A 15,064-nucleotide genomic window follows, 5' to 3' on the forward strand; every position below is an offset into this window, starting at 1 on the left:
CCTGACGTCACCAAATCCAAGACTAAAAGTGATTTATACATGTCCAACAGTAGGCTTATATCACGAATGACCTTAAGCAATCCGGTGCTTCCTTGATCTCATAACTATAGTGGCACTCCCACAGTCTTATCACTGGCGCAATCGGATCTAATCCATCCGGGTAGTTCCTAGATCGAATCTGTGGATTTCCATATCCTCACTACTACACCCGAACTGGTGGGTATCACTGTTCCTTCCGCGTTCCAACAACACGCTCATGTCATCTACCAACCTAGTGAATGCTACGGCTACACCCGCAGTCTCATGATACTCTATCTCTATCTGACTGCTAGTGAATGCTACGGCTACTCCCGTAGTCTTACAACACTTCCCACGCTAACTGACCACTAGTGAATGCTACGGCTACACCCACAGTCACATGATACTCTATCACTATCTGACCGCTAGTGAATGCTACGGCTACCCCCATAGTCTTACAATACTTCCTATGCTAACTAACCACTAGTGAATGCTACGGCTACACCCGCAATCTCATGATACTTTATCACTATCTGACCGTTAGTGAATACTACGGCTACCCCTGTAGTCTTTCTACACTTCCCATGCTAACTGACCACTAGTGAATGTTACGGCTACCTTCGCAGTCTTACAACACTTCCCATACTAACTAGCCGCTAATGAATGCTACAGCTACCCCCATAGTCTTACAACACTTCCCATGCTAACTGACCACTATTGAATGCTACGGCTACCCCTACAGTCTTACAACACTTCCTATACTAACTGCCACTAGTGAATGCTACGGCTACCCCCGTAGTCTTACAACACTTTCCAAACCGGGTCGAACACGCACTCGACCTAACATACCACTAAACTTGAGTCCTAACCGGAACTCTAACTTGGTTCCTGCAACCTGCTTTCACGTGACCCCATTGTATCAATACCGTACCCATGCCCGTGATCAAAATGTCAAAGTAACCCAAGAAATCATCTACACCCTCTGACAGGGTGAGAATTGGTGCCTCGCACAACCGTTGTCTGAGAGTCTCGAAGGTTGCCTGCTGCTCAGGCCCCCAGCTAAAGGCCACCGACTTCCGAATCTCAGATGAAGACCTCGGAATCTCCCACTGCATCACAGCCTCTATCTTGGCCGGATAGACTAGAATACCCTTATGGTTGACAAGGTGCCCAGGAGACTGCACCTCACGCAACCAGAACTCATATTTAGAGAACTTTACAAAAAGTCTCTCTCTTACTTAGATTCGACTAAGTCTTCACTACGCATGAGAGCTAAAGGATTCCCAATCCTTCTCGCTCTTTAGAATCCCACTGATGATAACCTGTGCTTACCAATGCTAGCGATTAATCACCGTTTAAACCTTAAGATTGGCCATACTCGAAAATCTTGATGAGTACTATTGAAATATGATCCAGTCTGACACCTCAGTCCACCTCCCATGCTGATAACTAGAGACTCTCATCTTCACTCTGGCTGACGAGTCCTCGTTCCCAATTCTAATCTCGCAGCACCACTGAACTCTATCTGTACACAGCCCATGCGAAAATACAACTCTCTTGAACATCCAATGACCAACCACTATACATCTAACACCCGCAACTGACACTACCCTCTTCATGGTACCAGTCCTGTCCTGGAAACGGTAGTGCCTTAAACTCCAAAGTTCATCCATAGGCAAATTTGACCATATACGAACAAATGATAGAATCATTGAACTCTGACTTCATTGGAGAATTGTCACTCTAATCCTGACCCAATATTCTCTGAATAATACTTCAGCACAGATCCTGACAAAGATCCAAGATGAGAACGGTACACGCAGAATCCACTCCGCAAGGTACATCCCTTTGTAGGTTCATCAAGGACTTCCGACATGCATATTGGCATATGAAAATCCTTGATAACCCAGACAGTAGCAGAAATCGACCTAATATCTGACTTGTCAAAACTCACTCAATTCTAAAGCGGTACAGATTCCCAATATCCACTTTGAAGTGGCAAAAGATGATATACCCGCGACATTTGACGAAATCCTAATCTTGATGATTGGAACTAACTATAGGATCTTCCTTCCCGAAGGATTCTAAGGATTCACAAACCTTAGGTTTCAAATGAACCCTTAAATTCCCCATGACAAATCTGGCCCAAAAGGCCCCGAGCCAACTACCGAGAGCTCCCAAAGTCCTTTCCTTGGCTGAAAGAAAGACCACTGAGGTCCATTCCCAAAACTCTGCAAATTATCCCCGATGAGATAAACTTCTGCAATCTCGCATCGACTGGCCCAGGCCCTGCTCCTGAGCCAGAAACATAATTTAAATCTCATTCTTGGGTGTTTAACACCATACTTAACTGACATTCCAAGGATTCTAATATACCCAGGAATCCTTATCACCTTTTGCTGACATGACCAATCCTGCTACCTTGTAGCAGCCTAAACCTCTGGAGCAACAAACTCCCTTGTGCACTTTCCCGCACATGCTACACTGACTCCGGCCTCGCTCGCCTTTTACCCGATGATCAGAAGTTATGGGTCTCTTCCCGGGACCCTCTACTATACTCACCTGGCACAACCCTCTCTTCCCAGGGCGCTCCCAACCAATCTCGCATATACAACTCTTGAGAGTCATCTCCTTCAGGGTCTGACACCCTGTCACGCACACTAGCTCACTTGCCAATGGCTAAGCTGAAACTACTGGAACATCCTCTGTCCCCAAACCGGGTCACAAACTCCTCCCCGAAGCTTCTCAGATTCTCTAAGACTCTCACTGATTCGAGTTTGGATCCTGTGCTTTCAGTAGTACGGGCCTAATACTACCTTCCACACCTATCCATACTTTCCTCAGCAATCCTCTTGAATCCTCCAATTCATTTCCTCAACTGGTACACCCAAGTCTCACTAAGCCTCACTACTAACCCACTGAAACATATCCTAGGTTTTCCTAGGTTCCTGAACTCACCCAGTCCTCAGCTGCTGAAAGATTCCCAGTAATGTCAACTAGCTACCTCATGAATATAGCCACATGCAGCAGAGATCAGATAATCCTTCGAGTAATAGACCCATCCCTAGAACGGTTGGACTCAAACAAGAACTGCGTAATAGGGGAAAATCTATCACTCTGAGATTATCCAGCTTGTGCCACATGTGACTTAGCATATTCACTTAATATCTAGCTCACATTACTAAGAGTCCTATAAAGCACAAAGCAAGCAGCATTTAGACAATGGAAAATCTAACCATAATATTCCAATCAAACAATCCTATCCTCTAATCAGGAATTTGTTCATGCAATTGAAAGGCTCATACAATCAGGCATAACCTAAACAGGCTATCCTGTCACTGACTGATCAGTACTAGCATGCAAGTCTACAAGCACATAAAATAGGCATATAAGGCATCCTCCTAGATCCCCATCCATAATCTAGCATGCAGTTCTCATAATCATATCATAACATAACATAACATATCATATCATGTATGGGTATCTTGGGGAAAACTTACTTGAGCTCGGCTGATTGCACGTATCACACACCTTATTCTTTTCAAAGTTCTTTTCTCTTTTCAAACTTCTTTTTATAAAAGGGTTTTACTTTTGAAAGTTTTAATACAAAGTCCTTAGTTTGAGTTCAGACACACCCGGGAGTGTGCCCAAATCCCTCAAACCAAGGCTCTAATACCAACTTGTAACATCCCAAAAATACAGGCCAAAAAATTCATCTTTAAATACATTATTATAAAACCAACAATATAATAAAACATCCATAATATCGTGTCATGTCAAAACCGAAGCAAAAATACTCAAAACATTTTATCATAAAACAGTAACAGAGTGTAATCCCAAAGATCTCATGTGTGGAAAACCATAGTGTGATGCGCTACGATCGAGCCGGCTCCTTTCCTTTGAAAACGAAGTACCTGAAACCAAAACTAAAAACCGTAAGAACAAAGCTTAGTGAGTTCCCCCATCATACCACATACCATACAAACACATAACATACATATATTGTCAGGCATATCTGGTTGCCCGACATACCCCTTCGGTCCTCTCGGCCGGATACTAGCTAGCATATCTGGGTACTGGCCTCCCCTTCGGTCCTCTCGACCGGATACTGGCTAGCATATATGGGTCTTGGCCTCGCCTTCGGTCCCCTCGACCGGATACTGGCTAGCATATCTGGGTGTTGGTCTCCCCTTCGGTCCTCTCGATCGGATACTGGCTAGCATATCTGGGTGCTGGCCTCCCCTTCGGTCCTCTCGACCAGATACTGGGGACTATTTCACCCCTCTACTACTACCACATAACATGTATCACAAAATCATATTCTATCTAGTATGACTGGGTATGACTACCCCTCTTCGTCCCTATCGACCGGTAGTCTTGGGGACTATCTCCCCTACTACTACTAGCATATAACATCACATCATACTAGCACATAACATATCAGGTAGTAGCAAACCTAGATGAATATCACAAAGACAGTCATCTAACATACAACGCCTACTGGTGGGCTGACATTGGTGCCTTAGACCCACTTCTACTAGAAGGTAACTCACCTCACACTGGTGAAGTCCCGTAGACACAATCCCACACTGCTGAAGTCCCGCAGGCTCAACCCCAGCTGCTGGATGATAGATTCCCGAACTGGCAACACCGAAACAACACCCAATTAATAATTTGGATCCCAGCACATAACCATAATACATACTTGGATAATTACTACATTACCCCAGGCTCATCTTATTTAAGCCCAAGGCCTAATCCATAGGCTCAAAGCCAACTAGGAATCAAAGCCCATCATATGGCACAATTTTCCAAATTAGGCCCAAAACTTTATAAGGTCTTACCATAAGGCCCAACCAAAAGTCCAGTCCAACATTTGGCATCTCTAATAGCCTAATATCATATAACCATTAAGGCCCAAACTATGGCCCATTTATGGCCCAATTTTCCAAATTGCGCCCAAACCCCTTACATGGGCCTTACCCTAGGCCCATTAAATTATTTCAGTCCATATGATTATTCTTGGATGTCCCATTAATAATCCAATCATCAAGGCCCAATGGAAAGGCCCAATAATAAACCCAAGTGAAACTAGGGTTTCCCATAAAATGATGATTAGGGTTAAGTTTCCTATTTAACCCATTAAGAACTTAATCCATTAAGTCCAATATTGCTTAGATTAATCCTTGCCAATGATTATTATTTAATATCTCAAGTTATTAAATAATTCCCGTGTGTCCCGATTAATTCCCCAAATTAGGGTTTTCCAATCCAAATATTAGCACATTTATCAATTTGTTGGGCTTTTAGGTCAATTAGGGCTTTATTGGGCCTATTAGGCCCACTAGAATATCATTAAGCCCATTAGTGTTTTATTGGATCAATTAGGGTCCATTAAGCTTCATTGGGCCCATTAGGGCTTACAAGGCCTACTAGGGTTTCAAGCACCCCAAACAAATTGATCACAATGAGGCAAAACACACCGCCACCCGACACGGCGGCCGGTGGCGGCAGCCACCGCCCTAAGTTGGTGGTTTTCAATTCCTTTCATTATTCCAATTTCAGATTACATTTTACAAGGCTAATAGTCAATATAAACATACGTAATCACTAAGGCACATGGCGGTTCATGGCGGCAGCCACCATGCTTGGCTGCCATGGTGGTTTCCGGCCAGAAAAACACACCCTCTGTAACGACCCGATTCTCAGGTATTGATGTGAATAAGAATTTCTTTGGTTTTAAGTCCTACTCGATGAGTTGGTTGCCCTACTCGTCTAGTAGCAGCGGGGTGGGATCGCGTGTTTAGTGACTTACTCGCCGAGTCCATGAAGGGACTCGACGAGTAGGAGCTGGCAGATGAAACCCTAAATCCCAGGCTTTTGCACCCTATTTAAAGGGGCTTAAGCCTCCCTTGGCCTCTTTGCAGTCCTTGAGAGCTCATAGAAACCCTAATTCATGTGATGCTTCATTCTTTTGTGTTTTGAGCTTTAGAAAGAAGGTTTTTGGAAAGGAAGAGCTTGGAGGGCAAGAGACTTGGAGCAAGGAAGGTGTGGGAATCAGAAATCTACCTCAGTTAGCATCATCTGGAGGTATCAAGTCGCCACCTTTACCTCATTTTCCTTTAGACCTCATTTGGTTGAGATCTAGGGTTTTTATGGTTTGATTGTGATGATATTGTGGGGGTATGAGCTAGATCTGAAGTTGTAACTTTAGATCTGGACCATTCTTGGGTCCTAGAGTCATAAAGCTCCGAGTTTGGCCATGTATGAAGCTTTGCTTGAGTATGAAACCCCATTGTGAGCTTGGATTTGACATTTAGAGCCTTTCTAGATATGCATGCACGTAAAGTTTGCAACTTTACGTGAAAAGCATGCCTTAGGAGCTTGGATCTGTAGTTTAGAGCCATTGCATGGCTTAAAAGAGTCTGTATGGCTTAAGGACTGAAGGAACTCGGCGAGTCGCAAGGTCGAATGACGAGTCATATGAAGATAGGCCTGGACCCGATGGGTTGGATGAACAACTCGGCGAGTCCGATAAAGATTGCCATAGAACTCGACGAGTTGTATGAACAACTCGGCGATTCGGTTGAAGTTTCCCCAAATTAGGTACACGTGTGTAACCGTCAAGTTGCAAGAGGGAAACTCGACGAGTGGCCTTAGAGTTTGATCGTAAACCAAAGGAACTCGACGAGTCACTCCGGTGACTCAGTGAGTGGACAAGTACTTCAAGGAACTCGGCGAGTAGCCGAGGGTACTCGGCGAGTAAGGGTCAACATGGACTGTTGACCTTGACTGATGACTTTGACATTGACCATGGTTGATTAGTTGGTTTATGGGGTACCTTGAAAGGTTGGGAACTGATGGGTATGATTGTATTATGGTAATAGGTGGTAGAGTTTGTGGCAGTGATCCGAGAGTTGGAGTTCATCTACCGAGTCGACATTTGCAAGGCGAGTTATCCTCACTGTATCAAAAGGGTTTAAGGCACCCAGGCCGGCCCTTTAGTTGTTATGGTTATGATATGATATATGCAATTATGATCTGATAGATCGGAATCAGGATAGATAGTATGTTATGCTTTTATGATCCTTAGAGATTGGTATGTTAGTGGCCTGTTGGGCCCGTGCTCTAGTTATGAGAGATTGCTATGATTGATGATCCGTAAGATAGATATATTTGATGTTTGTATATGCCAGTATATGTTAGTTATGTGCACATAGTTATTTGCTTGTTGGTCGGGTTGAGGCGGTCCTGCTTTGTGCTGAAGGCCAACATACCTTATGAGCAGTCCGGGGAGACTGTAGGCCCATGTGGCGGTCCAGTCATGCCGAAGGCTCGGTATAGATTCAGTTAGACTGTAGGCCCTATAGGGCGGTCCAGTCTGGTCGATGGCCCAGTATGCATGTTGACTGATTGATTGGTACTGATATGGCATTATCAGTGTGGTATTGGTATTTTTGGGGTAGCTTACTAAGCCCTTGGTCTTACAGTTTACAGTTATTGTTTCAGGTACTTCAGGAGATCATGGCAAGGAGAAGGCGTGACAGTACCGCTCCTCATCCTTATGATCTAACTTTTGGGACACTCTGATTGAATAAAGACTTGAAAACATTTTTGTAAACAATACTATTGGGTTTTATTTATGATTGAGAAGTTCAAATTTGGCGTAAAATTTATGGATGTTACACCCCCATTTGTTCAGCAACCCAAAACACGCAACTCTTGAGCTTAACACAAGAAAGAAACACACCCAACGAGATTCTTGTGGTGGTAGGCGGCGATAGCAAGATAACGAACACACACACACACACACACACACACACACACACCCCTTTCGAGGTCTGATGGCAGCCACACACCTGGTGGCGTTCACCGAACGGCAACAACAACACTTTTGACCGATGGCGGCGGGCGATTGGCTGATGAAAATGGCTGGATGGAGTTTCGACCGGTCAGAAAATGGATGAGGTCGAATGATTGCTTGGCGGCCACTAGCTGGTCGGAGAACGAACCAGATGGGTGGTGATGGCTTCCCTTGGCGGTAGCGACGATCACAACCTTCATTTCGACATTCCTTGCTCCGACTTAGGTCACTAGTGGATCTGTCGGTCGATAGGATGGGGCACGGCGGTTAGCTTCGGTGGTTTGGGTCCTCGTCGTCGGTGGTTGATCGGAAACAACATGGTAGCGGTGCCGATGGGGAGATATGAGAGTGGAGAGATGACGGCTGATGAATATGTGGAGTGTTAGGGTTAGGGTTCAAACGATTGAAAGGCTATATACCCGGCTCATATGAAACATCTTCCCATATTGACACAACCGGCCCCTCCTCTTCCCATTCCTTACAAAATGAGTCCTAATTTTACCCTTTTAGCCCTCAGCATTATAATTCTTTACAATTCAGGTTCAATATTCACTAAACAGCCCCTTAGCCCCCAAAATCCCTTCAAATGAAGTCCCAGAAGTTACCCTTTAGTCCCTGCCTTCATAAATATTTACGAATCCGATCCGAAACTTACACTTTTAACCCTTAACTTCTAAAATTGTGACAATTAACTCCTCGTGACCAACACCTTGCTATATAATTATTGATTTTAGGGCTACGAGTCATTAATTAATTAATTTATTTATTTAATAAATAAACGGGGTGTTACATTTATATCAATGACCCTTTATATTATGTGGCATTAAAAAGATATTATATTATGTGTCATTAAAGAGATATTATATGAAAGGTTTAATGACCAAAAAGGGTAGCGGACTTTGTTTTTTGGCCAAATTTAAATAATCATTTATTTTTCTTATACATTTGAATCGTAAACTTATATGACATGTTCAAAATATGGTAATATTTACTCATAATCATAGGTTGATGCTGAAGTATTTATGTAGTGAAAGCTTGCCGATTGTGTTTGATTAGTTTGAGAGGAAAGTTAATCGTTATGTTAAACTGGTGATGTACGTTTTTTTTGGATCTTAACGAGGGAATACTTGTGGGTATATTTTTGGAACTTAAGAAATTGAATTTTTTTTTCATGTGTTTGCGATCAAGAAGTAGTGATGTGCAAAAACTTTGAAATTACACAAAAAAAAAACCTATAAAAGCTTAATGGAAACTAATGTGCAAGAAAGTACCCACTAATTTTAATATTTATAACCTAACAAACTTAGACTAACTATGCACTTATAGGCAGTGTAGCTAGTCAGATTACAGTATAGCTTAGGTAAGTCGGGTGTCGATCACAGGGAACGGTGGATTAATTTAATATATTTAATTACAGGTTACAGGTCACACGAAAAGAATAAAGAAATAAATCTCAAACTAACTACTCTTGATAAACTAACAGGAAAGCAAATCTCTTCAGATACTTTGGTTTAGACAAATTACATCTTAAAAACATAGACAATTGCATACACAAATTCATTTATTTATGTTCACCGATTCCTAAAATGATTAGATTCGCGTTCACTATAACTAATCCTTTAGCAAACAAGTCAATTCAAACAGTGATCAGTTGGTTAAACTAACATGCTTCCTAGTGTTCAGTTCGTATCAAGCAAGACTTGTAAATATAGTTAATCAAATTAGACATTTAATTAACCTCTCGTTGATGGTCATCAAACAAGGCTCACACATTAACTTACTTATTCCAAAGTTAATCCTAGTTTCACATTCGTTATTCCTAGACTTATAATCTCGATGGTCATCAAAATCATAAGAGACAAGCAATCAAGTAGATGTTCATGCAACTCAATTCTCTTAACAATTAACAGCAAATAATTATCATTAATACGTAAGGATCTTCTAACAAGCTTGGCAAAATAAATTAAACACAACTAAACAATTCAATATAGCAGTTAGTCTAATAATCAAAGCTTCATTTAATCATAAACACAAAGTAAAAGGTTTTTACACCTAAATCAGAATCTAAATACAGAATAGTACCACAATGGAATGCTAAACATGGTCACGTTAGCAATCCATATGATTACCGACATGTATCCGCTCTCCAACCCTTCCGATCTCTGCTCCCGTTAGCTTAACGGCCTTCCGGCCGCCTTCTAGACCCTCAAAACGGCTTAACAGAAGTTTAATATCGACTAAATTAAGTTGGAAGTCGAATCCCCCCTCCTGGTTAGCTGAAAATCGACTTTTATAACCTTTGTAGCCGACTTATGTACGCTGGGCGTAAGTCGGATTACGCTGGGCGTACTAAGGATTTCTACGCGATTGAACTTATTCGAGGCCAACCATTACGCGGGGCATACCCTTAAGTTACGCGGGGGGTAATTCAATTTGGTCGTTACGCGGGGCGTACTTGCTATTTACGCGGGGCGTAATCGTTCCTTCAGAGTTTTTAATTTCTTTTAGCTTCTAAGTCCGGTTTCCGCTTCAGTCTTTTCTTTTGTGCTTTATCGACAACGAATAGCTGCAAAACATAATTCAAAGCATTATGAGTACTTTTTAGTTCTAAAAGAGAATAAATAAGGCCAAAATATTAAGATAAAGTGCATAAAAATATATATCAAAATACACATATCAAAATACCCCACACTTAGCCTTCGCTTGCCCCCAAGCAAATTTACTTTTATTTTACCAATATTGCACTAAACAATCCATTTAAAATTCAGCCATTATGCCAAGACCTCAACGCATGCATTTGTGTCTAAAATTTTCCTAAAGTACCCCCCATACTTTAAATACTTACAGTCTTCATAAACACTCACCCACTTTTTCCGAACAATGCTCATTTTATGCAACCCTCCGAATTCATCCGCAGAAAACCTCCTAACCTCAAGGTATTTTTAGTTGAGCAACCTAAGCATACATAATCTAGAATTACAATTTATGATACCACTATGGAGCTCTTTTGAATTCTTCACTTCATGATAATTTGATCTTTGATTTCTTTGAATTCACCACCTTTATTGTTTGATTTGATTTCTGGTATCTTCAACTTTTTGCATTTCTTGGAATTTTGATCTTTTGATCTTCACTATATTTGCTCCAAAATTCTTACAACTTTTTCGTAATTCTCTCTCTTTTTTTTATATATTAACATGTACCTCACTTTTTTCACTCAAAACCTACATGCTTAAGCAGAGGCGCTCAACCTCAACCTTTATTGGCTAACGATAATAATTTTCCTAGATACATTTCAGGTTTAGGCTGCTAAACATATTGCATCCCTCAAACCAAGCGGGGTTATGTTTTTGTTCCATGATTTAACTAAAATAAGGGAGGCCACAAATGCACTATAACGTATATTGGCTCAATTAAACATTTGAGTTCTCATCGGATTATCTCATACAATATTAGCAAAAATTTAAATTATCACTAGATTTTTAAACTATTATTTCAAGTTTTTAAATTTTTAAATTTTCCAAATTCTAGCGATTTCATTTTTTCTCTTAATTTTAATTTACTTTTACCGACCCCCTACCCCACACTTATTTCATACAATACCCTCATTGTATGCTAAAACAAATTAAAAACATAAAAAGGGAGAAAAAGGAACAGACTCCCCTGGGTAGTTGTGGCGAGATCGAATGGGGCTGCTACAAGTTGCTCCAAATATTGCTGAAAGACTGAAAACTGGAACTGCTGCTTCTGAATTTGCCGAAAAATAAAATCAAGACTGCCGACTCAAAAAAAATGTGGTGCACAAGATTGCAAACAAATGCAATGTGTAGTAACCATGACGTGGGAAAGTGTCGACCACATCGTCTCGTCAAGAGTGACATCCTTTTCTCGCGATGAAAAATCCCCCACAACATAGGAAAGTGTCAACCATGTCGTGGCAGCCGGGACGATACTTCTTCTTCGCGTCAAAATAAAACTGAAATAAATATGCACCCCACACTTATGACAAATTGTGGGTCTTGACTATATTCTTCAACTCTCACACGGCTCTCTCTAGCAACAGTCGGACCTAGCTGCTGAACTTACTGACAGCTTTCTAAGGGCGAAAATTCTGCAGAAATCTAAACAATCAAAGAGCATCAACATGGAAAACAAAAGTAAAACAAACTAAATCAAAGTTTAATTACATACCAAATACTAAAAAAAACTAATACTAAACTAAAAATAACAAAAAATAAACAAAATAAAAAGGATCACTCATCATCCCCATCATCATGTGGCTGTGTCCCAGAAGTACCGGCCCCATCATATCGTGACTGGAATGGCGGAGGGTAGGGAACCGAGTACTGAAACCCCTGGTGGGCAAAGAATGCGTTCAACGCATCCCCATACCACTATTGTTGCCTGTCCACATGTGCAACATACTCGCTAAGGTTCTGGACCCTCATGTCAATACGGTCAATACCTTGAGCTAGGTAGCGCATATCAATCTCCGGCTCAGGTCCCTGCTGCGCTCCCCGAGGAGCAGGTCTACGCCGCTGGACCCGTCTCGGCTGTGGCTCTGCGGCACCTTCCTCATCCGCCACATCATCTGCTCGTACCCTCAAGACACCATCTCCACCCCGCTCTAATACACACATCGACTCTAACAGCTGAAGACTCATCGACCTCATGTCGTGAAACACCATCGATCTCGTGATCTCACGCGTCAACAACTGATGTGATCGAGCTAACCGCGTGATAAAATGCCCTCCACAAATCGGGCTATTCTCCCGAAGTCCCCTGGCCCTCCGTCCCAAATATGCAGCTAAAGCAACTGGAAGGTTTAGGTGCCTCCCTGGAGTAACAAGTGCCCATAGGAAATACAAGTCCGTTGAAGGCACTCTCTCACTGTTCTTGTGATGCGTGAGAGACATAGAAATCAACCGGTGCAACATTCGGTATGTAGTAGACCGAATCATCCTCCCTTGTGCGGTAGATGGCGTATAAACTCCTCCCGTAATCTCGGCCCAAAAAGTGTTCTCATTATAATCTTCTGGCCGGTCCGTGAGACAATTAGCAAGGAATGCCGGTAAGTGGACACTCCTCGTCTCATCGGTTGTGTAAATACCCACTCGAGTCGCAAGCTCTATCACGCTGCATTCCTGGCTCACTCCCCCCCCCCCCCAATCTGAAGGCAAAGGTTGTCCTGTCATTGGGTGCCTTCCTAGGATCATAGGAAACTGTAGCGTAGAACTCCAGCAAAAATTCCCGATAAATAGGCTCCTGGATCCTGAACAAACGTGCCATCCCTGACACACGAACAAATCCACAACACTCGTGTTCGAGTGCATGTATTGCAAAAATTCCTGGATCAATGCAGCTAGTTCAGTCCGGGTAGCCAATTCCCAGTCGAATGATGGTGCTATATCGATCTCCTTGGTGAGAAGTAAGCTCAAGTTGGTGACATAACGTGCCCGAGTTGCATCGTTCAGTGTTTGCGGAAATTGTAAGAAATGGTGATCGGTCACATCCTCGGGTGGGTTGGTCCTTTGAGTCCTTCGGGCCATAATATCCAGCATACGCTGGGCGTACGTCCAGGTTCACGAGTTTGTGTTCTTCTTCCTTTGCTTGTGCTAAAGTCATAACCCATATCTCAATTTTTCAAATTAACCAATCTGTAAGCAATAAACACAGTAGGCAAACATATGGGGCATATCAAGCTTCTTGGTCCAAAGGCAGTAGAAAAAAATCGGGAACTCCTTTAAGAATCAATCCCCTATAATTTCCTTGTCTATTCCAAGTTAGCAAACCCTTAATAGAGAAACTGCATAGAACAGTCAATCAAAGTTTACAGGACGTATGCTTGGCGTACGTCCCCGAGCTTCAATCGATGGGTGTGGAACGGGATTAAGACCAAATTAGGTCCTAGGGTTTAGTTAATTGATAGAAATCGATCTATTCAAGTGGTAATCAGAACATACCTTTGCGAAATCGGCCCTAATTCAAGAATCCTATAAACCCTAGATTTCTAACAAAGGCATTTTGCAGCTTATTCCATCGAATGAAACACAAATTCATAACATTGAGTAACCGAAAAACTTACTTGTTTGTCGAATTTGACAAGAAAAGAAGCAAAATCGAGATTCTGGGAGAGAGTTTGAAAGAATAACAAAGAAGTCAAAGGGTCAAGAGATAACAATGTTACGTTGGGCGTAACCCCAACTCTATGAAAAGACCATCCGCGATCCGGGGTTTATTACGCTTGGCGTAACTAAATTACGCTAGGTGTAATTTTAAATGAAAAAAATTCCTTTTTCTTTTAATTAAACTTTCTTTCCTTTTATTTTAACTATTTAATTAAGGGACTTTACAACTTAATTATTTTTTTCTTTTTAATTTCTTCAGCAACTGATGACTTCCCGATGAGTGAAAAAAAAATGAGACGTCATAACCACTTGTCTTTGTCGAGATCAAACAACAACGGTTGATCAAAAACCTTTGCATGCAAGAATTGGTTTGCGAAAGCACCCACTTTCAGGACCCGTTAGAATATTTCCTTTGTTTTCCTTGCACCTTTAACTAAAAGCGGAACAAGAAGTCACCTAACTAGTCAAGAACAGCAAGAGCTCGGTCTTCCACTTAACCACCACAATTCGCCTTGCTATACTACGCCTCATGAATTGAGTTGGACAAATCAACAAAGTAGTATGCTAAGCAGGTCAAGATTTCCCTAATCGCTTTCATCCTCGAAACCCATGCAAAAAGTAAAGTCAAGCAATGTGTACAATCCCAAATTCCTGCAAATAACAACAAGAACCTTCCCGACAAGTGAAATGATATCAACGAAAATCAAACTAAAAATAAAAACTAACTAAAAACAAATAACGAATAATCAAATAAACTAAATTAATGACAAGCCGTTCCCCGGCAACAGCGCCAAAAACTTAATGTGCACGAAAGTACCCACTAATTTTAATATTTATAACCTAACAAACTTAGACTAACTATGCACTTATAGGCAGTGTAACTAGTCAGATTATAGTATAGCTTAGGTAAGTCGGGTGTCGATCACAGGGAACGATGGATTAATTGTTAGAGTTTAAATGTTGTAATATGTCGAAGTGTTAGTTGTTACGAAGGATCTTTAGTCTTTGTAACAATAGTCTTCGGATGTAATGTTATATTTACTAAGGCATTTTA

This window comes from Lactuca sativa, chromosome 4, assembly GCF_002870075.4.
Source record: "Lactuca sativa cultivar Salinas chromosome 4, Lsat_Salinas_v11, whole genome shotgun sequence".
NCBI classification, from domain to species: domain Eukaryota; kingdom Viridiplantae; phylum Streptophyta; class Magnoliopsida; order Asterales; family Asteraceae; genus Lactuca; species Lactuca sativa.